Genomic DNA, 26,854 nt, shown 5'->3' on the forward strand with positions numbered 1-26,854 from the left:
TGAGAGCAGAGGCAGCCGAGGCTTGGGACAGGAAAGCACTGTGCCCAGTGTTAGACAGCTACCAAGCACTGGATGCAGCCACGTCTCGGATCCAGTCCGCAGATTCACAGCCCATCCTCTGTCCACAGCTCTAACTACTCACTAGTCGTGAAGCGAGCCCACACTGAACTCACTGGGCCCTTCCCACCTGCAACACCACCAGGGCAGACACACGCCCCACAGGCCAAGTTGGTGCTCCTGCTGCATCAAGATGCAAAATCTTTTTAGTTACTGGGCTATGAGGGACACTCCATGTTTCCCCCCTGCAAGAACTACAATGACTGAAGGAAAACCGGGACAATTCTAAGACAAGAATGTATATGCTCAAGGGCTCTGAAAATTCAAGAACTCAGAAACCAAAGATGACTTTCTTGACTAGACAAGAGTTGGTTATAGACTCTGCAACAAAGTACCTCTTAGATATGAAATATTACTACTAGAGGTTTTTTTCCCCTTCATTTTTACTAAGAACTGAAACCTACAAAATGACAAACCAGGAGTACCCTATTAAAAGACAACTTCAATTGCTCCTTTGTTCTAAGAAACTGTGTGTTAGCACTGACTGGCAATACCTTATACCCTGATTTTCATGTTAATTATGCATTTTTTCCTACAAAAATTGACTGCCACACTACATGCTGTGAGTCAGATTTGAGAGCTGCCAAGATAAATGTTCCAAATGGCTGACTTTTTGAAGACAACCTGTCAGCTCACCAAATAATTCTTTGGGGGTTTGTCCCAGCATACTTTATGTCTCCCCTATACCTATACTTATACCTATAGCAATTGTTACAGCTCTTTCCTGATATATCATCTGACAACTAAGGCTAAAGATTTTTCCCTTTCAACCCCTCATATACCAGTAATGAAACTTATAATCCCTTTTGACAGCATCAATTTACTGTGGCTGTTATTGTTTAATTCCTCTACTGATTTGTGTGAAATACTCTGATTCCTAAGGAGATAAGTAATTCTGGCCTAGTCCATCCAACTAAAACAAAGATGACTTTTGTATTTTGGACTAAATAAATGTTTTCTTCCCTGAGGTTTGCTTTCATCAAATAATCATACCAGTGTTTTATTTCCTTTAGTTAACACCTTATTTTAATGAGGCTTGATTCCAAAACATATAAGAACATACGCACACAAGAGGTACTATATTGAGTAAGCCAAGAGTTCCAGCCAAGTGTCCTATCTTTTATGTGGCACCAAGTGAAAAGCAAGCCAAGTGTCCTATCTTTTATGTGGCATTCCGTGAAAAGCACAACGGTAACTATTCATTCCTCCAGTCTTAAAAAAGATAGGCATGAACTGCCTGCCAGAGTGGAAAAGCTTAAGCTTTGAAGCCAGACAGCTGGCTTCAAATACCATCTCTACCACCTCTGTCTCTGTGATCTTGGGCAAACTACTTGTCTCCTCTCAGAGCTCCCCATCCAAAAAATGGGGTAACAGGTGTACCTCAATGGGGTTGTGGAAGAGTTAAAAGAGAATTTTGACATTAAAAACTTAGCATATAACCTGGCACATTAAGTAGATACTAAAGTATTGTTCTTTTTTTTCTGCCTCTCTGTAAAATGCCATTAGTAATTCATTTTGTTGTCTACGCACGAAAAAGAATGTAAAGGATATTAACTGGGGTGCTCTTTATGATAGCAGAGAACTGGAAATAGTCTAAGCATAGGGAAATGATTACATTAAGGTATATTCATATATTGAAATATATGCAGTCATTCCGAATGTTTCTCAAATAACGTTTTTTGACAAGAGAAATTGCTACCCTAGAATTTATGTGAGGAAAACAGACAAGAAAACCTGTATAATAACAATGATAGCTCATATTTACTAAGCATTTACTATGAGGCATGCACCATGCTATGTGCTTTACATGCATTATTTTATTAATTCTAACAATAAACCTACTAGATGCACACTATTATTATCCCTATTTTATAGAAGTAGAAATTGAAGTTTTGATAGTTTAAGCAATTTACAGTCACTACATATGTGGCATAGCCAGGACTGAAATCTCAAAATGTCTGATTCCAAATCACATTTAACTACTATGTCACACTGATTGTTCAGTACAGACTGCCTAGGTCCACCATGAAGCTAGTTTAAACACACATGCGTGTGCGCACATACACGTATGCACATACAACCACATATACATGCATATCTGGAAGGAAAACACACTAGATGCTAACAATGACAGCCTCTGGGTGGTGAAATGTTAGCTGACTTTTAATTCTCTTTTACCCATTTCAGCATCTTTTCCAAATTCAATGAGTAGGCAATTATTTTTACAGTCAGAGAAAACTTAAAAAGAAAAAAACTTGTGAGAGTATTTTGTAAAATATAAAGCACTACCAGAGAGCAGTATTTTTATGAAGTGAGAGTTTATTCCTTGACTTATTACAGATTTGGGTTCCTCAGTGCTACTTTCCTTCAAATTATTTTTTCTTTCCATCAAGTCTAAGGTAAAAAGCGTGTAAAAGACTATTGTGTACATGAATAAAACAAAACATAGTACAGAAACACTGTATTTATAATTGACAGACATTTGATATTAATATAAAAGTCAAGAAGTTTGTGTGAGGGGCGGAAAAAACCCTCTTCAAATAATACAGGATTTTCCATTTAGAGAAAACACATCCATTAGTGACATGATGCCATCAGCGCCTTCTCTGTCATGGTCACAGTTAGTGAAACTGTCACGGAGCCCTTTACATAGATGCCAGCACGCTCTGTGGACATGCCTCAGCCTGATTACTGTCTGCCCCAGGAGGTGTGAGTGTAACGATGTGCTGAAGTGACATCTAAGGAGTGATTTCCTGTCCCACCACCAATTAGTTTTCAAAGCAATGATTTCATAAAGAGAACTGACTGGTATACAAAAAGGCAATTCCTCTGAAACAAACAAGTTCACATGAATTGAAATTATAGGTGAAGTATGAATTTACCTTACAAAATGTTTTAAATAAATTAAAAATAAAGTTATTGACATATGCTTTTTAGTAAACTTTTCAAACGAAAAATGAATACAATCTAAAAGTTACTCCAAATTAATCTCGTTCCATTTCATAATATAGTCCTATGATTGGCAATAAGTGGGTCGATAATGACAGGGTCACTGAGGCATATGACTAAGTCTTTCCTGACGGTATCCTCTTAGAGAGCTTGGGGGCAAGAAAGTAAACACAAGTACAAGATGATCAAACTAGTTCAAACAAAGAAACAAAAAAAACAGCTAACAAAATTCACATATGGATGTCAAGAAGTCTCATGTTGAAACTCACAGGGCTCTCCCTTTGGCCTGTCTTCCTCCACATTTTATCAAATGACAAAGGAAGTACCTTTCTCAAAAAGTGTAATTGACAAGTGAAAAATGTACCACTGAGAGACTGAATTTTAAGAAATTAGAATTCAAAAATGTCTTGACAGAGAGGAAAAATGATTTGTCAAAAAGGGACAAAATGTAACGAAAATAAAGGTAAAGTCCTCTACATGTGTTCACAGGGTTGACTGTACAGATGTAGAACATGGGAGAGCTGGCTTTGTAGCGGTTGTTCAGAAAGAGACTGGGAAGTTTTATTTGACTTTGGGTACAAACTAACGACGTGCTGCCCCTGATTTAAAACGGAGGCTAACACAGTATCAGACTAGATCAGCAAAAGAAAGGTGCCCTGGACAGGGAGTTAGCTGCAGCGCTGTGTCCTCTGCCACTCAGAGAACTCCGGAGCAGGGTTCTGAGTTCAAGATGCCTTGCTTTTAAAACAGCACAGGCAGAGTGGCGGGCGACCAGAGTGTTAACAGGATGGCGAATCTCAGCAGAAAGAACTAGGACCATGGAGTCATGAAAAAGAGAAGCCTTCGAACAGGAGATACAATAGTGACTGTCAAGTATTTGAATACCTACCACACTCAGGTGCAGGACTATTCCACAGCACTCCAAAAGGTGATAGCAGACAAACAGGGAAGCTGCAGGGAGGCAGATTTCAGTATTTTTGTCTGATACGGTTGATAGTGAGTATTGGTCCAACCACAGATGAGACAAGCTCCAAATCAAAAGGGGCTTAAGATCTAGGAGCACTGCAGACTACCATGGGCAGCAGTCCTCAGCCTCACAAAACTGTGACCACCTCATTCCTGGCACGGTTTGAATGGCAGCTGGCTGACTGGGATACTGTGGAAGGGATTCCTGCTTAGGGGGTACCGTTAGACCACAGCATCCACTATCCTTTTCCAATGCCCACATTCTATGCTTCTAATTTCATATCAGTAGCTTTCACGAAGATACTCAGTGCATTTATGTAAGCAATAGCTAAATATATGCCTCGCCTTAATAAATGAGAAATAACTATAAATTTAAAGACAATCCAGAAGATTTAGAAGGTGAAATTCTACCAAAGTTTGGAAATGATGAATTAATGTTGTCATGACAACCTTAGTTCATATCACCCATTGCGACTGCCACAGTTCTTGCTCTGGGACTACCAGAACAATATATGAGTTTACATATTCAGTGCCACATGCCAGCACTAAATAATATTTTTAATGCTTTTACTTTTAATTTTAGAGGCAGTAGGGGGAATTCCCTCACGGTCCAATGGTTAGGACTCAGCACTTTCACTGCTGGGGCCCAGGTTCAATCCCTGGTCCAGGAACTAAGAGCCTGCAAGCCACGATGTGTGGCCAAAAAAAAAAAAGTAGAAGCAGTAGGTTTCTACTCTCTCCTTGAGTGTTCACGGGTTTAATATGACACTATATTGAGGCTATGGTATTGCAGTGGGGTGATCAATTACATCAGGAGCCTAAGAAGTCACTGGCAGCCCCCTGCATGTACTGAATGCAGTCCACCATTCAGACTCCACAAGAGAAATAAATGAGATTAGGACATTAGCAGTCACAGCAGCCAGCATAACATCTTCCACTTTCCCCTTTAAAAATTATAGGACCGCCCACATTCCTGTAATAATCACAGGTCAATCAGAAGTGGCAGTATGTCAGATCAGACTGTCTCACTGGTTATGTATTAGCAATCACTACAATACAGAAAGTTAGCCCACACTGCAAACAGCGCTGCCTCCAATCAAAACCATTCTCTCCTGAGTACACTAAAGCTTTCTTCCCCTTCTAGTAAGCAACTTACGCTACAATAAAAGAACTTTCCAAACACCCACAGTTAAGGAAAGAATGGCTCCAACAAAGTAAGTGTGAAATCTGCCCGGTATCTAATTTGTATATGAATCTTCCTTTTCAGGGTATTTTAGTGGCTTCCTTTATCTATAATTTATCAGCAAAGAATAGAAATAAACGTTTATTTTGATGGCAGTGCACTTGACTATTCAGAGATTCAAAAATTTGCTTTGTTTATTCTTATATTATCTTGGCAGAGGATGTAAACATGCCTTTATCCCCACGGCTTCATGCTGTACTCATAATCCCAGGTGAATGTTTTCACAAATGCGAACCATTAGGTAGGGCTGGTCTTAAACAAAATGTGAAAGCAACTTCCTTCTCGACATTTTTCACCCAGGGATGTCAGGTTTCTGATCTTCTTCCTATCAGTCTCAGGGAAGGGTCTATAAAATCATTCAATCTGAGGAGCACATGTCTGACAAGTTACCACTTTCACAGCATTGCATGTGAGGCCCTGCTGCTGGATACTCTATACCTTGTTTTCTTTAGTTGTAAAAAATCATAACAAAGCAAGTAGGTATTATTAATTTCACTTCATAAATGAGAAAACTGAGGTACAGGAAGATAAAATAACCGGCTCAAGTTCATTATAGCCGGCCAATTACATGAGTCAAAACCAAGCTTTTTTAGCATCAAATTTGTCCTCCTTCTCTTCGAAACCATACTGGTCTTAGGAAAGAGAATAGAGTTTTTATAATGTAGGCTTTTGCATATTAGAGAGCAAGAAAGAGAAGTGTTGATATTTGAAGAGCCTTTTTGAGTAGAACAAATTCTGAAATCACACCATAAAGGCAGCCACCTTTCTTATCCACTCATAAGACCAGCCTTCCAACAGGGAACAAAGAAGCAGGTGTATCATAATTTAGGAAAATCAGCCCTATACTTGCCTTCTCCTTCTCTTCCCAAGTGCACATATGGTACCAATGGGGCAGTCAAGGGAACAGCCAGTATCCAGGCAAGCTATTCAGTTCCACAAATACCTATTAAACTCAATGAGTTTCCTGTCCATTGCAGGCATGTGTCAGTACTGAAGACGCTTGAAAGGGAGTAGCAAGCGCTCACTCGGGCTTGTAGCTGAGAGGCAGGACTACTGGCTTAGGACGGCTTGGAGGTACGTGATGAGACCCTTACCCGAGGCTATTTGAGATTCCTCCAAGAACTTCAGGCAGGCACTTAGGAATGTGAGAGAGAACCTGGGCCACAGAGTGAAAATGTGGTACCCAAGAATGAGACGGTTCTGCCTTCCTAGGCAAAGCGAGGCAGACTGCATGGTCAACCCAATGGAGAGTCACTCGGGTGCAGATGGAAAGGAGCTGTGTAGCTCCTGCCAAGGGCCCAAACTAGTCCCAGATCCTGTAAATGGGGGAGCAGTCACCACACCAGGGTGGTCACCACTTTCTCAGGCCAGTCTTTATACAGGCATGACTTTCAAACTTTTCTTTTTAGCATAAGAACCTTTCCCCCACCAGAATCTTATAGTAATGCCTAATATGTAAAAGGCAAATCAAAACAACTACCCAGAGGCATTCTTCTCAGAACCAAAGGGCTCAACAGAACACAGTACACAAACCACCAGGAGAAAAGCACTGAGTCCCACTGCCTATCAGACTCACTGGCACCTGATTCCACTGGACTTTTCCCCTGATAGTTATGGTTTCTTCCCCTCACCTCCAGGTTTCTCCCTCCTGCTCCAACCTGATAAGCTCTGGTCTCCAACCTTTGTTTGCTTTTCCACTTGGAAACATAAAGCTCAGCATATCTCTTTGGACGTATTATCTTCTGGGTCCTCGTGACAGTCTGTATACCTTCCTTAAGTCTTTTGGGCAAAGTGATCCACAGATTGCTGCCCTCGGCATCTCAAGGCATAACGGAGGAGAACATACCAGCTGTTAGGTGTGTCACTTTGTTTGATGCACAATGACTTTATCATGTACCTATTATTGAGGCTCAAGACAGTGGAAGTGCTGGGACTTCGCCCACTGGGGAAGGATCTGTGGCAGGATGGAAGATCTCAGAGGCCCAGGCATGGCTCTTGGTGTTCTCACAAGCAAGAGGCTTCCTGGGAACGGGACTCCACTTGCCCTGCCCTCGCTCCTCAGATCCTCCCTCTAGCACACAGTATCCCTGTTTCCCTCTCCTGATGCTGACCAGGTGGGCCTGGGGAGACAGACGTGCCTGACTCATGATTTCAGCCCTGTGCACACTGTAGGAAAGACTCCCTCCCGGCTGTAGTTCTCACAGTCTGTCTCTCTGATTCTGAATCTAATCACTTTAATATCTCTGGATTTAAGAAACTGAGCAATTGCTGCTCCTCTCTACCTGCAGGGCTGTCTTAATCATTCAAAAAGTTCCTGGGCTTGCCTCATACAAGATGCATCTCCTGGGACCGAGGAGATGTTCTATAACGATGCTGTCCAATAAGACTACTATGTGAGCCACACAGGTAGTTTAAAATTTCCTAGTAGCCATGTTAAAAAAAGAAATAAAGAGAAACGTGAAATTGATTTAATAATATATTTTATTTAACCCACTATATCCAAAATGTTACTGCTTCAACATGTAATCAATATTAAAATTTGTTCATGAGCTATTTTACGTTCTTTTCTGCATGCGAAGTCTGAACCTGTGGTATATTCCACACTTATAACACATCTCAGTTTGGACTAGGTGCATTTCAAGTGCTTAGCAGCCACAGGCAGCTTAGTGGCCACAGTACTGAACAGCACAGTTCTATAATCTCGTCTCTGTTCCCATCTCTCCTTCTCATTTCTTTCCTGTAACAACTCATTTCCTTTAGTAGGGATGCTGTGGGCAGGGATAGTCAGTGGGGACCAGGATCATTAGAAAAGACTTTGATACACACCCGAAGGGAGAGCCCAGATCACAAAGGAGCTTTTGTGCCAGGCTAGGGAGCTTAGATTTTATCCTGGAGAAGCAGTGACTCCGCTGAAGGATTTTAAGCAGCAGAGAGTCCGTGATCAAATCTGCCTTTTAGAAAGGCGGCAGTGTGGGGAAGGGATTGGAAGCAGGCCAGGCAGAAGGCAGGGAGACCAGTTACAAGGCTACTGCAGTAACCCTCAAGAGAGTGATGAGGGCCTGAACCAAGGCAGTTGTGCCGGTAATGGCCTAGGGAGGTGAGAGCAGATTCAAGAGTCTGAGAAGACAGTTTTTACACGGCTTAGTCATCAATGAAAAGCACGGGTTGAGGAAGAGCGAGGTTCCTAGAACAACTCCCAGATTTTAAACTCATCAAGTGGGTTTCACTAATTCAGGCAGAGAACACAGAAGGAATATGCTGGCTGTAGAAGTAGAATTTTGAACTCCTTGGGTTCAAGACACCTGGAGCAAGTGTCAGGAGAGTTCAGAGTTGCAGATTTAGGAATGGATGGCATCTAGGTGGTAGCAGAAGAAAAGAGTAGCTGAGTAGAGGGTTGAAGGGTGAACCTTAAAGGATGCTGAGGTCTGGGAGGAGGAGAGGAACCTGCAGAGAAGTCTAATACAGAGCAGCTGGGCAACAGGAAAGACATCAGGAGAGGAATGATTCAGAAAACAAGTGGGCAAGGTTTTAAGAAGTAGTGATCAGTAACACCAGAGAATCCTGGACAATGGATCTGGGGGTTATAAGACAGTTTTAAGATGGCTGCTACTAGAGGCTGTAGAGGCTTGGGGAGGAAGGGGAAATGGAGAGGTATGGGCGTTTTGTGGACCTGTTCTTCAAGGAGCTGCCTTCTAAGACGGGAGGGAGATAGAAGGTGACCAGACCAACAGGGGAGGGGCCACAGGGATTTTGCTTGTTTTTGACGTCTCTTGTTATTAGAGAATGAGAAAGGCTTATGAATGCTTATGCAACAAGAGAGAAGGCTGGTTGAGACCCTGAGGGAAAGAGAGATAAGGGAGCAAGATCCCTGAGGAAGCAAGAGGGGATGGTGTCCCGACAGACAGCCTCAGACTGGAGGAAAGTAAAAGGCAACCAAGGAATGAGGAAGAAGGCCCCACCATTTACAAGACACAACATTACCACTGCAAAACTTCTTTATTAGAAATATATGTGAAATATAATGATAGGTGAAGGCTTTTTCTTTTCTTCAGTAGTACTACGTATCATGTATAAAATCAGATAAATGCTGAAAACAGAAAGAAGTCACTAGTTCTCTGGAACTCCAGATGTGTGGTCTTGGTAACATTAACAAGCTTTTCACATCCCTTTGGATCTTGCCTCAACAGCACCTCCAGGGACATTCATCACTGGAAGAGCCACAGCATTGTGCATAGCGGGTGGCCTCTCTGACTGATCGGTGTTTGTGCTGAACTGATAGGTATTTCCGGTGTCACCACGCATTACCTTAAAGGGTGGTATAAGAAAAAAGCCACTGATCAACTCTGCAGGTTTGATCAAGCTATGTAACATCCCCGAGCTACAAAGCCCCCTCCTTAAAAGGATACATAATCCCTGCCTTGCAAGACAGCCGTTTGGTTTAAATGAGATGATCAGTGAGTGGCAGCCGTGAGGATGACACTGCTGCTTTGTATACACTCTGCTCTAAATGTCCAGGCATTGGGTGCTGCTGTCAGTGAATTAGTGCTTGGCAATCACTAGCATCTTGAGCCCCCAAGGAGAATTAAAGACTCAATCCTAGTGTTGGAAGGGCCCTTAAAAATCCTCATGGCCATCTGACGTTTGCAGCCTTTCTTCATCTGGTACCTATTGGGTCTCTGTCCTCAAACTGCCTGGGTTGACACCTGCTCTACAATGCACTCCCCAGTCAACCATCCTAGGCTTCAGTATTGCCCAGCAGTAAAACGGGGGCAACAGCACTGCTTTGAGGAAGAACAGAGATAATGCATATATTTGGACACTGCCTGGTATATTATGGTATAGACAATGCTTTAATACATTAGTCATGGGGTCTTACCACCTCACGAAATAGCGCAGTCCATAACAGGACCACTTTCCTTATACTGACCCCAAATCTGTCTCCCTGAAACTCACAACCGTTGCTCCTAGTTTTACAATCCATGGGGTAGTTATACAGAATCAGAACCTGGGAACTGTGAAGCAGTGTGTTTACTCATTTACTGAGCTCTGCTAGGATCACTGGGCAGTGTCCCACAGATGGCTGCCTACTTGGGACCACGATCAGGGCTGACCTCTTCCTATTTACATTACTATGAAAGTTTCAACCTTCAGTGGTGTCTCCACACTGCAGGAGACCTTTTCAAGCATTCTAAGCAAGTTGGATGCTACCCAGAAAAGCATAAATTATACTGCTTATGAGATTTATTTTGTGCTTTATGTCATGGTTAGTTCAGCACTTGGCACCCAAAATAACTATTGCAGGTATCCGTATATCCTTTAAGTTTCATTACTGAACATTGCAGACCACCAGAACCCAGGAGAGTCCTAGTGGTGTTGCAGTTGGGGGCAGTGATAGTATATTAGAGGACTGATGTTAGAGTCAAAACACTCTGGAATGCCTGCCCCGTGCTCCTCCCAACGCTGCTGCCCTTCCCCCACCCCTACATTCCCAATAAAAGCTATTGAAATCTGACCCAAGGCCTTTCAGTAATCAGCTCAAACAACTGTCACTCTAGGAAGGTCCCCACCACCTCCCAAGCAGAAGGAAATTTTCCCTTCTGAGCTCTCTTAGACCTTTGTTTCTGAGATACATGTGTTTTTTTCTCCTGCTGCACTATAAACTCCTTCCCAGCAGAAAGTGCCTTGTAAAAGGGGGTCTTATTAAAAGTTGAAAGAATTGAATTTTGTCCTGAATACAATATAATAGGTGTGGCGATTTTTCCATACCTCACTTTTCATCCCTAGATGGATCCCCAGATGATTTATTTTTTTAATGTACAAGAAGATTTTAAATGAAAAAGTTGGGTAGCTCTGCAATACAGTCTGGGACTTTGCAGCCTATTAGCTGAATATTTATATAACTGATGACTCTAATCTAATTGTTTTATGCATAAAATACTGACATAGGGCCTCAATGCTTTCATTTTTTGGTCACTAATGGGACCCATCATTCCACTTTAAAATAACGACAGCCTCCTTAATTCTAACTCACAACTGCCAGCCTCCATCATTATCTCAACTCTAGAAAATGCCAAGGCCTCAGAATCCTCACAGCTGATGGAGAGGCTGATTAGAACCACTGAAGAAAAATGGTAAAAAAAAAACCACCTCCTTGACAGATGCCTCCTTCAAATGCTTGTCCCTTTTATCCAATGTCAACATTAATTTCTACGTTAACAAATATTTATCGAGGTCATGACTAGGTGTCAAGCTGCAAGCTAGGCTCTAAGAACATGATGATAAGCAGTACACAGGCAATATCAAAGCCCATCTTAAAAAAAAAAAATTCACCTTTCTAGTTTATTGATTCTATAGGTCTACTCATCAAGGGCTTGCTATGCCCAAGGCTTGCAGATGGTTCAAAGATAGCATACAAGGTACATCAGTGCTCTGCAGGTACTTCCAATCTAGTTGGGAAAGCCAGAATTAAGTACACAACAGTATAAGAGAGTATCTAATAGTCTAAAGAATGATGTAGACAAAAGGGCAGAAGAGGAAGAATCCAATGAAAGTAACATGATTAGGGCAAGCAGACGATTTGGAGATTGTGTTTAGGTCAGAGGAAAAAGGAAAAGGCATTCTGAAAGGGAGAGCATAAACAAAAGCATACAAAGTCATCTCAGAAGGGCAGTGAGATCCAATTAGTAGGAATAGAAGGTTCATGTTACAAAAGTAGAAACTAAAGTTGGTAAGTAAAATTTGGGCAAGAGTGAGGTATACTAAAACCAGGTTGAGAAGTTGGACCAAAGGTGGTAGGAGCGGGTGGAGGGTGGGGGGGCATAAAAAGTATTTGAACTAGTGTAAAGGGCACTGGCTTTGGAATCAGCCAAACCTGAGTTTAACTCAGACCTCCCATGAGATAATCCTTGGATGAGAATTCTAGGAAGAGGTTTTAGAAAGGTTGATATGATGAAGTGCGAAGCATGGGGAGAATGACAGAGAGATAGGATGTAGCTGATTACAATCATCCTAGAATAGGGATGGCCAAAGGCCGGGGCTATGGGGATGTGGGGTGGGGGGTTAAGGAGGAATGCCAAGGAAATGTGAGGGCTGGCTCGGAGAAATTCTTACAAAGGAAGAGTTAACAGGACTTGGTGACCACTTTTACTAATGGAATGAACTAGAGAGGAGTCAGGGATGATTCCTAGGTCTCCACTCTGGGTGATGAAGAGAACGCTAACAGTATGAAGGAAAGTCTTTTCATTGTGAAAGGAAGAGGTTTAGCAGAGAATATAAAATGCTGATCAGACGTGTAGCCGTTGGCCTAACAACAAGACATTAACCATGAAAACAATTAAACAGGTGCATAAATGAGCACAGAATTTATGTCAGGACTAGAGACAAAGATTTGTGTGTATAAGGATAGGTAACACCATCACATTTAAGAATATTTTTATTAGAAAATAAAAACACTAGCTGTTAAACAGAAATAATGGGAATGATATAAATAGTAGAGAGAAATGCATCTTCACAGACTATTTTTCTCAACTATGGTTCTTAGGGGATCCTATCCATTATCACAACACAGAATGAACAAACTTCTGTAGAAGTTCAACATATGGCCTATTTACATAACAAGCATCACAACTCCAAATTAGCCATTTTGATGTGTCAAGGAAATAACACCTTCATAGCAGACTACTTCTAAAACATGGAAGGAAAAAGAAAGGTTTGTTTTTCTTCTGTAATTATGTGTACTGGGTTTTCAACTGTTTGTATCGTGAAAATCACATTTTAATTGTGTGATTACACTCTAAGAACAGTGATGGAATGAACTGATTGGCTGAATTATGCACATTCATTCAGAGATCAATAAACAGACTCCATCACTTAAACCTGCCCATATTATGTATCTGCCCTCATGTCCTGTGTCATGCTTGTGAAAGCGACTGTTCTGTGTACAAAAATTATAACAGCCATCTGATTCAATTATCACAGTCAAATAGCAGTAAAGGGTCTACAGAAGATGACTAGGAAAGAAGCACAAGGGAGCAGTGAGTAGCAGTATCTGTCTAATACAGAACCCGCTCCACTCTAATCAAATGGCGAGACAGGTGGTAGCAGTTTAGATCTTACCATGAGCAACCTCAACTTCTTCCATTTATCAAACTGTAACTAAAAGCTCTTGTCCTGCCTCATAAGATGCTGATTAAAGCTGTGTAAAGGTAACAGGATGAAGACCACCTAAGTGCCTTCAACACAAAAGCCATAAATGAATATTCATTGATAACATCACAATTCTATGATCAGACGCTGAGAAACTGATAAAATTTAGAACCAAAAAATGAAACATTTCTAAAGCTTAACTTCTGATGGAAAGTATTTCCATTTGCATGGCAAAGCAGGTCTTTGAGATGCTTTCTACTGGCAGTGCATCAAAGACTGCGATGGTGTGGCCTAAGCATTTTCTTTTCCTGATCATTACAGAGGTTGGCCAAGCAGCCTCACAAGCCCACAGAAACCGATCCCCACAAAGGCCACTGGAAAATTAGCACAAGCACAGAAACAGTCCACTGAAGACTTTCATTAGGGGGCTCCCTAAAACAAAATGAATACCAAAGGAGTCTTGATCATTTTGCCTAAGTAAGGACTTTAAGTTGAGTCCTAGAAAATTATTTAATATTTTCAGAGGCAAGGATTAAAGAGAGTTGCCAATTAATATACTTTCCCAGGTGTTGAGTTTTTTCTTTTTTTACTATCCCCTTAAATATTGCCTGCATTCAAGTGATTGTATTTTTATGCAAATTATCCTTTGGAGCTAGTTGTGTGTGTGTGTGTGTGTGTGTGTGTGTGTGTGTTTAAAGCCACACAGATAAAGAATTGGACATTTTTCTTGTTCTGCTGCTCCATAAAATAGGTTTTAACAAAGCCTGAGTTTAATCCAAAACTCTAATTAGAGGCTGCAGCCGTTTGCCTTGTCCAAATAGAAAATCATTCCCAAAGTTGATTTTTCCCCTGTTAGAAATCCAACAAATATTTACATACATAGATTTTTTAAAAAACACTACAATTACTAGGTAAAAACTGCCCCCGTCCATACAACACACTGCTTTCTGGTGGATACAATTTTATAAGGCCAATCAAATACTTTATTCAGAAAGCAACTGGAGACTTCATTTTCAGAGTATCTTTCAAAGTAACCGGATTTGTTACTTGAATATTCTTTTTTTCTTTTCCAGAATGAAGCAATTTCTGACTTCCTGTCCCCTTTTTTTCCCTGCCATATTGCACATCTGCTTAATCTCTAGAAAACAAAATCAATCAGAATGGCAATGAATCGTTCCTTGACAATCTAAACCGGTCGTAAAGGTCACAGGACCTTACTCTTTTAAATACTGGCATAAAGCCTCTTCCTCCGCATAGATGTTAAAATTTCAGTCTTTTTTTTTCTTACTTGGGAGAAGATTGGTGAAAGTTTTTTATATAACATTTTAAAAAATGTAAATAAGCAAGTGCAAAATATTACACAACATTTTATGTAAAGAAAGACTGTGAAGTTCAAGGTTTTTCACTAGTTCTCAACCTACAGATTCTGTAATACACTCAAAGGAAAACGCTGCACAGAAAGAATCTTTACAATGTCAGGTCTCCAAAACCTTGGCATCTGCTAAAACCCGGACCGCTGGGAATTGAAAGCTCAGGAAGTTCACAAACACACACACCAACCCCCCACGAGGTGGAAAACCTCCAGTTGAGAAGATAAGAGCTTTCAGTCGCATCCCTGTCCAGGTAAAGTCTCAGCCCTTCGCCTCCTACGTCTGCGGTAAGTATTAACCACCGAACAGAGTGCGAGCGAGCGGGGCCGATCTTCCGAGACTCGGAAAAGTCGAGCGCGTGGAGAACGCGGGAAGACCCTCTCGCACCTCCGCAACCACCGCTGTCTCGGGCTCCGGCCGCGGTCGGCCGACTCCGGGGCCACCCGCCCGGTCGCGGCGGTGCGACGGCTTCGTCCCGCGGCCGGGTCGCTCGGCAGCTACTCCCGTCACCCCGCGGTCAACCGCGGCGAGTCTGCCGGCACCGGCGCCCCGCGGCATCGCCCTCCCGCCGGGCGCCCAGGGGCGCAGGTGTCCCCGGCCCCGCGGCCCCCGGAGCCGGGCGCCGGCCGAGGGCGAGACGCTGCCGGCGGAGGCTGCTCGGAGCGGGAGGGCGGCGGGAGGGGGGTGGGTCAACGTCCGCCCGGCGGGTGGAAGGGGGCGCTCGCGCGGGGGAGGGCAGGCGAGGGACCGCGGCCGATCCAGATCCGGGGCGGGCGGGTCCACGTCGGAGCGCGGCGGCCACACGCTTGCCCCGGGCGCGCGAATGTGCGCCGCGCCCGGCGCCTCCTCCCGCCCGCCGGCTCGCTGGCCCGCGCCGGCCCGGGAAAGGAAGGACGGCGACCTCTGCGTCCGGCCCGCGCCGCCAGCCCGCGTCGGCGCCGAGCGGGGGCCACACCCAGCGCCCCGGGAGGCGGCGGGGGCTGGGCGGCCCGGGCTCAGCCACCATCCCGGCCGCGCAGGCCCCGCCGCGTCCGCCCGAGCCCCGCGTCCCGGCCCAGGCGCGGCGGGCTGGCGGGGAGGGGGTCCCGGGCGGCGGCGGCCAGGGATCCCGGGCTTACCTCTGTGCCCAGCGCCGGCCACTCCGTCCCGGGCCGGGGGACAGGGATCGGGGGCGCGGTCGCCGGGGCAGGCGCGGCGGCGGCGGCGGCAGCAGCCCCTGCGGCGCCGTGGGCGGGCCGCGCGGGAGCCGCTGCCTGGGCCGCGCGCCGTCCGGAGCTCGCCCCGCGCTGCCGGCGCTCGCGGCGGAGGGCGCAGCCGGCTCGGCCCGCGGGCTAGATTCCTTCACTGACACAACTCCGGGTCGGCCCGCTCCTCGCAGGGACACTCCCGCCCCTCGCAGGCCGCCCCCGCCCGCCGGCCGGCCGGCCAGCCCGCCCCTCGGTGTCACTCACCCAGGCGCACACACCCCGAGCCGGCGCCCTGCGCTCCCGCTCGCACACACGGCGCTGCTCGCGCCTCTCTCGGGTTTTGTATCCGCTCACACGCACGTTCTGACACAGATCCCTTCCCTCCACAAGCCCTCCCTAGCTCCTTTCCCACCCCACTTTCTAGAAGAATCCCCGCACAGCTTCCGCACTTTGCGTGCTTGCCCCACACCAACCTCCCAGCCTTTCCCCAACCTCCGCCTCACTTCAACTGCCCCTGTCATTCAGAGATTTTTGCCACAACCCGCAAGTGTTGCAGGAGAGGCAACCTCCCATACCCAGGAGAATGAACTTTGCTCCCCCCTCCAGGACCGTCTACAAATGCGAGATGCTTCTCTGTTTTAGAAAGCGCTAGTGCTTTCTGGTGCTGAGCCAAGCTCAAAATGTAAACAAAGGTAGCCGATTCCGAAATGACCTGAAGAACCAGACGCGGAAAAAGTACACGGTTGGCTTGGGTCTGACCTTAGAAACGCGGCTCACCGGAGTGTCCCGGCCCCTCCCTTTCGCTGCCTTTCACGCTGGAGGACGGGTTGCTCTCAACGTGTGTGATAACCAAGTTCCAGATAGACGCCGTGGCCACCAGCCCATGGATTTCTGCCTGGGAGTACAGTAGTCGGGAGAGTAAAGGCAGTTTCTCAATCATTATTCATGATGGAAGCACTTTAGATAACGCACCTCTTCCAGAGGCAGTGGAGCGAAATGCAGGCAGCTCTCCAATTCAGTTTTTTTTTTTTTTTTTTTTTTTTCCAGAGTGACTTAGCCTCCCTTTTTCTCAGTACCAATAACTGTTTCTCAGCGGCTCTTTGGATGTGAAACCCCTTACAAATACGCAGGCCAGAGTTACCTATGCCTCTCACGCTCCAAACTCTAAGGGGCCCCTGAGTGTACGGCAGAATGGTATATCATCTGATGTTCAGGAATTCATGATTTGAAATTAGATACAGACACCTTTCTGGTAAAGTTCAAATGTGCTAACACAGTGTGCCCCTGTTAACAAAGCACAGCCGTAATAAGGGATAAAGGAGCCGCAAGTAAAGGAACTTATTTTCTTATGTGACTTGTGATGGTACTTCTTGTTACACTGGGTGAGTGTATGTATGGATCATATAATTTATTTTAAGATATTTGTCAGTCCTTTATAAGTATTAACTTATTTAATCCTTCAAACAGTCTAATCAGGTAGGTAGTATTTTTGAAATGGTAGAGGGAGGGTTTGAACCTACACAATCTGGCCCCACCTATGCTACAGATAGGAAAACCTGCTTCTAGAACCATATTACATGTAAATATAAAGGATAAACATCATATTGCTTATTGAATTTAGATGGAAAGGTAACCTGTAACAATGTGATTTGGAATTTGATGCACTTTTTAGGTCCTCTGGCAAAATAATTCACTTACGTTTGGGGGAGTTTCTTCTCATAATTAGAATTCCAAAATGAGTAATTATTGTTTTCCTAGGAAGGACTTTGGGAATAACATTGAACTCAGTCTTCATTCCTTTATTCTACCACTTCATTGCTTCCTAGGACTCCAAATCTAATTTGTTTAGTAATTCTGAAAGAAGATCTGCATATGACCAGAGGGAAGAAAGGGTTTTCAGAAGCCCGTACATGGCCTTTTACCTTTAAGGGCTATTTCCCAGTAAGTAGGTAGTAACCACAAGAATAACTGGTATGTGTATTGAGAGTGAAAATATTAAAGCATTGAATTTGATGAAAAATAAGTAAATGGCGAATGGGTGTAGACTAACACTAATTCTCTACTGGGGATGGAGGCCTAGTCCATGAAAAAACAACTATAAAGTAACTAAAGAAAATAATTACAACTTTCGAGGGTTATTAAGGGAGCTTGCAAAAGAAATCAGACTTTTAAAAGTTTATACACAGTGAGTTTCAAATAAAACTTTTGCTGTTCAAATTAATTTACTCTTAGGAAAAAAAAGTGAAAACTATTTTGAGAGAGAGGGTTTATTAAATAAACATGTAAAAATTTCTTGGACATCAGCTAAGTAACAATGCAGTATTTTGATGAGTTAAGCATAAATGATTTTTAAAACATATGAATTACATTCCTAAAATTACATGGAGATATAAAGAAGCCAAAGAAATAAAATATGAAAAAAATGTGTATTGGTGTTGCCACCAGATATTGAGAATTTATTTGAAAAATTACATTATTTGAAATTTTGATCAGAAAGTTATCTGTCTAATGCTAATATGAGTCTTGTTCAACATGATTCTCTGTGATTATAATCCATGAATCTCATTTTACTGTTTTCTAAGATGAATAGAAAAGTGAAAGTCTTTTCTTCAGCAAACAAACAAGAATCATGAGTAAACATTTTCTGAGAGATGAACAAAGTATATTAGTTTGTATATTATAATATTTCCATGCAGGTATTTTTAATCTGTCTGCTGCTTTCCTCCTTACACCCTTTATCCGATGTGCTTAATTGTCAGCGTGGGGAAACAACACATACCCTGCAATGAGGCTGACCTTTTCCTTGCAAGATTTCAGCAAAATGCCATATTTCCTATTTTCCACCTCCTAGATTGTCGTGATTTGCTAGGCATGGCCATTCAGAGCAGGGTTCACATTCATGGAAGTAGCTCAGATCCCAGAAGCCAGTTTTAGGCCACGGTCAGTTGTCTTTATCAGAATTTTGACATCTGAATAAGTATGGGGACAGAGAGTGGTTTTTGTTACTAGGCTCCAGACCACTATTCAGACCTGCTGGAAAGCCTTTCATCTACCTTGACTTTGACTAGATGCAGGGACTGGGTAGATCTCTGGGGGATCTACTGGGGATCTCCCTTTGGGAGGAGATGAATGTGTTCTGTGTGTGTGAGTGTGGTGTTCATTAGAGCTGTTTACAAATATTCCAGCTCTGCTTTCTTCAAAGTATACGGTAGGATTTCGTGTCCCCAGCCTACTGAAGTGCAGGGTAGCTCTGTGATTTGCTTCAGCCAAGAAAGGTGATGGAAGAGATGAGTATCAGTTCTGGGCAGAAGTTAAGAGCTGGTGCATGTATCCCCACGTTCTACGTGTCCCTGTAGCTGCAGCCAGGAAGGTGCCCGGCGATGGCTGCTCCGCTGGACCGCAGTGAGTGACGACAGGGAGCAATGCCCCCCATGCTGACCCTCCCTTACAGGACGCGAGCATGCGTGAGAAATAAACCTTGTGTCTTAAGCCACTGAGATTTCGGGGTTGTTTGTTTCTGCAGCATAATCTAGCCTATTCTGATTAAAAGTAGGGAGGAAAAAAGGAAAATAATTGCAGGGCATACTGTGGCAGAGAATAGCCAATAACTCCACAACTCTGTTTCTCTTTCCTCCCGGGTACACAACTAATTCACATTTCTCAGCCTCCTGTGTAGTGAGGTGAGGCCCTGAGACTGAATTCTGCCCAGTGTAACGTAGATGAAAGTTTTATGCTCCACCTCCAGTCCCCGCCTGTGGAGAACCTCCTGCGTGATCTCACGTCTCCATCTGCTGTATGGAAACTAAGGATTCTGAGACGCTAGAGCAGGAGTCAGCAAACTTTTTCTACAGAGGGCCATATGGTAAATATTTTTGGCTTTGTGGGTCGTGAGGTCTCTGTCATAATGGTTTTACAGTAAAGTCATAAGCACTATGTAAACAAATGGACATCGTTGTGTTCCAATAAAACTTTATTTACAAAAACAAGCAGTGGGTCTAGGTGTCCTGGAGGTGGTAATTTGTTGACTCCTTACCCAGAGGAGGGTAGAAACACAGGCTGGAGGGAGGCTGCGTCTCTGAGTCACTCTATGGTATTTACTTGCTGAACACACACATCGAAATGTTATCTGAGTGAAAAAAGCAACCTTCTGATGAGTTAAGCATAACTAACACGCTATCTTATTCCAGATTCCAGAAAAAATTCTGGATGGATTAATAATCTAAACAAAGAAAACTATAAAAGACTAAAAGAGAATGTAGGAAACTCTTTTACAATATTGGTTATCTTTATAAAACTAGTTAGAAATATTATGATGAAAAAACCCCAGAAACCCTAAGAAAAGATTAAACAGATTTGACTATAAAACAAATAAACAACCCAAACAGTGATGGGTACCATATTACCTAATGGGAGAAAATATATGCAACATATATACACAATAGGAAAGAGTTAATACGCAAAATAACAAATAGCTTCTAGAAATCAGTACAAAAAGGAAGCAGCAAAATAAGAAAACGAACATAGGATATGAAGTAATTTTTCAAAAGAGGGAATATGTGCTAATAAGCATATGGAAACATGTTCAACCTCATCAGTGATCAGAGTGTAAATAAGAACAAGACAGTATTTTTTACTTATTAGGTTATCAAAGAAGTGTTTTAATATGAGGAGTTTGTGAGTGTGTGTAAAAATAACTTTCATACTCAACTGACTATAGTATGATTGATAAACATTTCTGGAGAACACTTTGCAGTATCAGTGATGGTTAAAGATGCACACACACTTTGACCATGCATTTCCACTGCAAGTTACCCTACAGAAATACTAAGTGTGCCAAAATATATTCACATGTATGTCTATTATAGTATTATTTGTAGGAGGAAAAAAAGTTAGACACCACCTCAACATTTATGAATAGAGGAATGGTTAAAAAAAATTGAGTGTATGTACCCTGTGGAATAATAAATAACTGTTAAAAACCAGGGAGCTATGCATGTGTTGACATGGAATAGTGTTCATGATATATTTTTGAATGATAAGAGCAAGTCAGAACAATATGTACCGTATGTGCTTTAAACAGAGGGGAGGGCGGGCGGAAATCTATGTATCTTAAAGGATATGCACACTGTTGACACTGGGGTGGGGTTCTTCCATTTTTAACCCTGTACACTTCTCTTTTTCCCTTTGTATATCATTTTCATAATTACAATTTCTTTACAAAGTTAAAGGACAGAAGTCAAGAGAGACTGAAAGAAAATCCCGATGTGGACCCTGGCCAACGCTGAGAGGTTGAGAGATGAATGGGCAGAGGAACAAAGACTTGTTGAAGACTTGCTGAGGCAAATCCAAAGGCATGAGTCACTCCCTTGGAGTTCCAGTGGCAGCAGATCGAGTTGTTATGACCTGGAACCAGGGTTCTGCCTGGAAATTTTCCAGGAAAGAGGAAAACTGGGGGTGAGAAGAGAAAGGATAACCTGGCCAACCTGAGGGCAAAACATGTTGGAAACACAAAAACCAACTAATGTCCCTTGGCTGAACTTTCTTAGTGTTTACAGGCGTTAAATATTAGGTTATCTTTTCACCGCTTCAGATTTTTTTTAGGTTAAAAACCTTCTCTTCTCAGAAGCTAAAATGAATATATACCTAGAAGGGGTTCTTTTTTGTTTGTTTGTTTTAAAGGTTACATGTCACTGTATATTCTAGGAAGGTAATTCGAGGTTCATTCAACCTTAGTTGTGCCAACAGGAAGACAGATGACCCCAGTGTGTGTTATAGGTGTACAGGCTGTCACTCATTCAGGATGCCAGCATTCATTTATTTGTTCTCTGATGTGTATTAGCATCTTCTGTTGACCAAGAGTAGTTTTGTCACAAGTCTGATTAGTAGTGAGATGGAACATCTTGTATGTTTAGTAACCATTTATTTTAAGTAACACCATGTTGTGTTACTTAACAGAAAGTTTTATCTCTTGCGTGTAACTTGTACTCCCCAATTCCCCGTATTATTGTATATTCCTTACCTTATAAACAAAAGTCCACTGGTGCTGCTTTTGGCTACCACACCAGAGGGGACAAAGGAATTTTGTTGTAGACCCAAACCTACTATTTAAAGAAATCTCACTATTCCTCTGGGTCACAGCATAGGATGAGGCAAAGGCAGATTCTGGCATTTTTCTGGTTGGTTGTACTCTGAGTGCTTTTGCCCAAATCTTCACACATGTGGGACTGGCCCTGCCTGGCTTGGAACCTGAGACATGGGCTATGCTGGTGACAGGGAAATGGTGTATTAGTTGGCTAGGACTGCCATAACAAAGCGCCACAGATGGGGTGGGTAGCTTACAACGGGAATTTATTGTCTCACAGTTCCGGAGGCTAAAAGTCTGAGATCATGGTGTCAGCAGCGCTGATTCCTCCAAGGGCTGTGAGGGAAGGATCTGTTCTAGGTTTTTTTCCTTGGCGTATAGATGGCTGTCTTCTCCCTGAGCCTCTTTACATTGTCTTCCTTCTATGTGCATCTGTCTCCACGTCCAAATTTCCCTTTTTCATAAGGATACCAACCATATTGGATTAAGGCTCACCCTAGTGACCCCGTATTAAAGACCCTATCTCCAAATGAGATCCCATTCTGAAGTACTGGGGGTTAGGACCCCAACATATTTTTTTCCTTTCCTTTCCTTTCCTTTCCTTTCCTTTCCTTTCCTTTTTTTTGCAGGGCAGAGCAGCAGGGACTAGTCAACCACAACCGATGGCATAATAATGAAGTTAATAGTAAAAGTGGGGTCAGAGCCTGGTTCTCTGACTAGTTACCCAGGGCTTTTTTTTATCAGACCCCCCTACCTCTGCATTCCAGGCTGTCTTCCTGACCCTTTCCCCGGGTTCCTGTTGATTCCTGTGCATTTGTCTAATGGAATAATTAGGTAATTGGGCATTTATCTCCCTGATGAGACTTAAGCACCGGCTGTGAGCAGAGACTGGATCTTTTGTTCGGGATCTAGCACAGGGCCTGACCCAGACAAGGTGACTGAATGGATAACAACATCCATCTTGTAAAGAGCACCGGTCCACACTGCCATTCGTCTTCCTGATCACACAAGTAAATGTAAGTGAATCTAGACTCAGCCCCAAGTTTTCTAGACATGAAAACTTGAAAAATTTTTAAATCCTTATTAAGTATATAGTGGCACATTGTGGACAGAAGCTTCTAGAAGGGATGGTGGAATAAGGAAGTCCAAAACAGGGGGAGTCCTTACATGCAGCTACTTGATAAATGAAGCAAGTTCAGCCAAAGGATATTGCACCCTACTTACATTAATAATGAACTTTAGGTTTAACGTCTAAATTAAAAATTACAGTTAGAGAAAATGGAAATACTTCTGTGGAGATTGTTTTATGGTTAATAAATAGAGTTCATGAGGAAGGCCTATGGGAGTTGTGTGTTTTTAAAACCAAGAGAAAAGTCAGAAGGGCAACTTAATAACAGTCTTTGAGTGGAAACACAGGGATGTTGCTGAATTTTTCTGTCTCTGCTGAAGACAGAACCAGAATACTTTACGCCACAGCATGCGAAGGTTTGGTTGACTATGAAGGAAACATTTCCCAATAGAGTACTAAATATCCGGGTGGCTTGGATTCCAATACAAGCTGTGGTTTTACATCTTTCTGTCATTTAAATGAAAACTGCTAAAATACATCAAGCCAAGCTCTTTCACTTACTAGCCATGAGACCTTGGAAAAGTTACATCATTTCGCTGAGAGTCTGTTTCCTTACTCATGAAATGGGTTTAATTTTTACCTCAAAGGGTTATAGAAGATTGAATACGAAACATGTAGTATAGCTCCTGGCACATTGTAAACACTCCAGAAATAGCATTAATAATGAACACAACAGCAAATATTTATTACTTACTACATGTCAGATACCATTCTAAGCACCACATGTGCTATTTCATTTTGGTTTCACAATGATCATGTGAGGTAGGTGCTTTTATTTCCATTTTACATGTGAGAAAATTGAGGCACAGAGAGATTAAGTAACTTGCCCAAATCATACAAGAAGCGACAAAGCTCCAGTACAAATCCAGGCAGTCTGTCTCCCGAGCAACCTCTATGTGTTTATAGCAACTAAATATTAGCTCTTTTAAAATAAAAAATTGGCATGTTCTTTAAAAATTCATAGTCTGGTGGTCCCCAGCCTTTAAACATCCTTTCTATTATTTTTTTTCCTTCCATGTTTTGAATGGTTCTATTTACTAAAACACTGCTATGATAAGTAATAATTTATTTTTCATTGCTATTAATCAAATATGTAACAACTCCAGATCGATATGAAGTAACAGCATGATCTTATACAAACCTCGTTAAAGGCAAATAACTTGATGTTTTGGTTGGCTCGTGCAGCTTTATCACTGCAGTCTGCACCAGCCTTTTTGAAATAACCTGTAATAATTAACTGGTCCTCTCTCTTCCACTATGAAGTTCACAGAAGTTAACATTCTGGGATGAGTCATCTGTGATACTGATATATGAATTCCCTCTACTGAAACATAACAGTAAGTGGTTCCCCCAGCAAATGATTCCTCCAGCATTTAGCATCCTGAAGACACAGGTGACTACATTAGCAATTCTTAAATAGTATGGTAAGTAGTTTTGGATAAGTCTAGTTAAGGTCCAGAATGTATTTTCAAAATATATATTCCATTACTAAATGTTAAAAGTGAATGCTTCCTTTTCTGATCTTTATTGGAGTATAATAGGTCCACACTGCTGCGCCAGCCTCTGCCACACAACAAAACAAATCAGCTGTATCTATACGTGTATCCCCATCTCCCCTCCCTTTTGAGCCTCCCTCTCACCCTCCCTATCCCACCCCTCTAGGTCATCACCAATCATCCAGCTGATCTCCCTGCGTTAGGCAATTGCTTCCCACTAGCTAGCTATTTTACATTTGGTAGTGTATAAATATCAATACTAACTCTTTCACTTTGTCCCAGCTTCTCCTCCCCCCACCCCATGTCCTCAAGTCTGTTCTCTACATCTGCGTCTTTCTTCTTCCTCTGAGTTCCTTTGTTCTTGCCACTGAGTTCATCAGTACCATTTTTTTAGATTCCATGTATATGTGTTAGCATACTGTATTTGTTTTTCTAAAAGTGAATGCTTTTAAGTAGGAAACAAAATGTCAAATCACTGGATGTAGGTGAGTGTGAAAGCGTTCTCTGCAGCTGGAGGCTAAGGACAACTGAAGGAATGAGGACCTGGAATTAGAGCTGTCCACGGCGTGTGTGTGTACTTGTGTGTGTGTGCACAAGTGCACTTATGCAGGGGGCAGTTGTGGGGAGAAACAAGCAATGGTGTGCTAGTAAACTACCTTTAAGGGGGGGAAAGGCTCCAATTGGTAGCATTTGCCGATTTCCGTGTTACAAATACTCCTACCATGGCCAATTTCAAGGTACCAACAGTTTGATGACATTACATATTTATATTTACATTTATTTTACTTTAATATATATTTATATTTAACAGTTGGCTCTATCAAACCAGCATAAGCCTCCACCAAATCCCTGGAAATAAACAAACTTGTTTATCAGTAGTCTCAGGATAGAGCCTGGAGATGCTATTAATGAGAATGAGTGTGTCTGACAGGGCAGGTGAAGGAGAAAGTCAAGAAAACAGAATTTCTAAGATGAAGTCTAACACTGAAGACTTATAGCCAGAAATGTTTCTGAGCCAAAGAGGCCACAAAGAAGAGAAATTTTGGAAGGCAGCAATCTAGTTGCCAAAGTGGGAATTAAAAACTTGGTTGCAGGGGCATATCCCAGAGATGATGACTGACTGGATAAGTAGGAGAAGGGAGGAAGATGCTCCAATACAAGTAGGGTGAGGATCTGCTCACCTTGGACCAGGTGTGTTCCTGTACCAGTTGAAATTCTTGTCTGATATAGCCAGCTAACAAGCCAGGTACTAAGCAATAGGAAGTAGAGTGGGGATTTTGTTCCAAAAGTTCTAATACGAGATGAGGAAGATGGAGGAAGCACAGTTACTGAGACTAGGACATAAGATAAAACCCAAACTAACAACCCTACTGAAAGTCTACTTCACTGAAAGAGAGCTACTTAAATCCAAATCTGAAAGGCTTCCACGAGGCATCCCCTTTTGCCAATAAACCACGGCAGGAGAGCAGATGGTCTACAGATAGCGGTCAAGTGCTTGCGGCTGTGAGCAGAAAAGGGACATCTCAGGGCAAAGGTAGGTCATTATACTAAAGAGTAAACTGCATTGGTTGTGAAGAGTTCAGACATTTCAGTATAGTTCTCGGCTGGGAAATCAAACCACATGTAGCTTCTCACAGCCCGGCGACCAAACTCTCTAGGCTACCGCTAATCTGATGGTACAACTCTTCCCCTGCAACCCCTGCCCCATCTTATCAGGACCAAATTTCTGGATGCCTGAAGATGGTGAGGAGCAGAGGGAGTATGAGGAAGTGGAAATAATGGACATGAACCACTCTTTCTGACAGTTTGAAGGAGAGAGATGGAGCTAGAAGGAAATAAGGGACTGAGGGGTTTGAGTGAAGGAGAAAAAGAATAATGAAGTGATGACTGCCATGGATTCTGATCAGAATTAGGAGTATGATTGTGTTTGTCTGGGGGAAAGAAAAAGCAGAGAAGTGAAAGCTAGAAGTCTAGACACACAGACGTCATCTTTTCAGTGCTCCAGTGTCCTGAGAAGGGATTATTCAAATGTCCAACTTGCTTTTCTACCTCCTTTATAATAACCAAAGTGTAAGGCAAGAATATTAGAGCATTGGTGTCTGGCTTCTTTGCAATGACACATGAAGTGTCTCTCTCCACCAAGGTCACTAGAGACTTCCTGTTGGCCAAA

General features: G+C 42.8%; 1 protein-coding gene across 6 annotated transcripts in view; it reads right to left on the reverse strand.

The window, feature by feature from the left end:
* The window catches only part of SPATS2L (spermatogenesis associated serine rich 2 like), a 159,311-nt gene extending 142,435 nt beyond the window's left edge, over positions 1–16,876 (reverse strand). For 2 of the 6 annotated variants that reach the window (XM_057744326.1, XM_057744331.1), the window contains exon 1: positions 16,737–16,876. The gene's annotated coding sequence lies outside the window, so the exon portion shown is untranslated. Of the gene's footprint in view, positions 1–15,908; positions 16,043–16,241; positions 16,307–16,736 lie in introns of those variants that run through there. The other 4 variants (XM_057744324.1, XM_057744322.1, XM_057744332.1 and 1 more) reach the window with 4 other exon arrangements.
* Between the last annotated feature and the right edge of the window lie 9,978 nt (positions 16,877–26,854).

This window comes from Hippopotamus amphibius, chromosome 8 (genome assembly GCF_030028045.1).
Source record: "Hippopotamus amphibius kiboko isolate mHipAmp2 chromosome 8, mHipAmp2.hap2, whole genome shotgun sequence".
NCBI lineage: Eukaryota > Metazoa > Chordata > Mammalia > Artiodactyla > Hippopotamidae > Hippopotamus > Hippopotamus amphibius.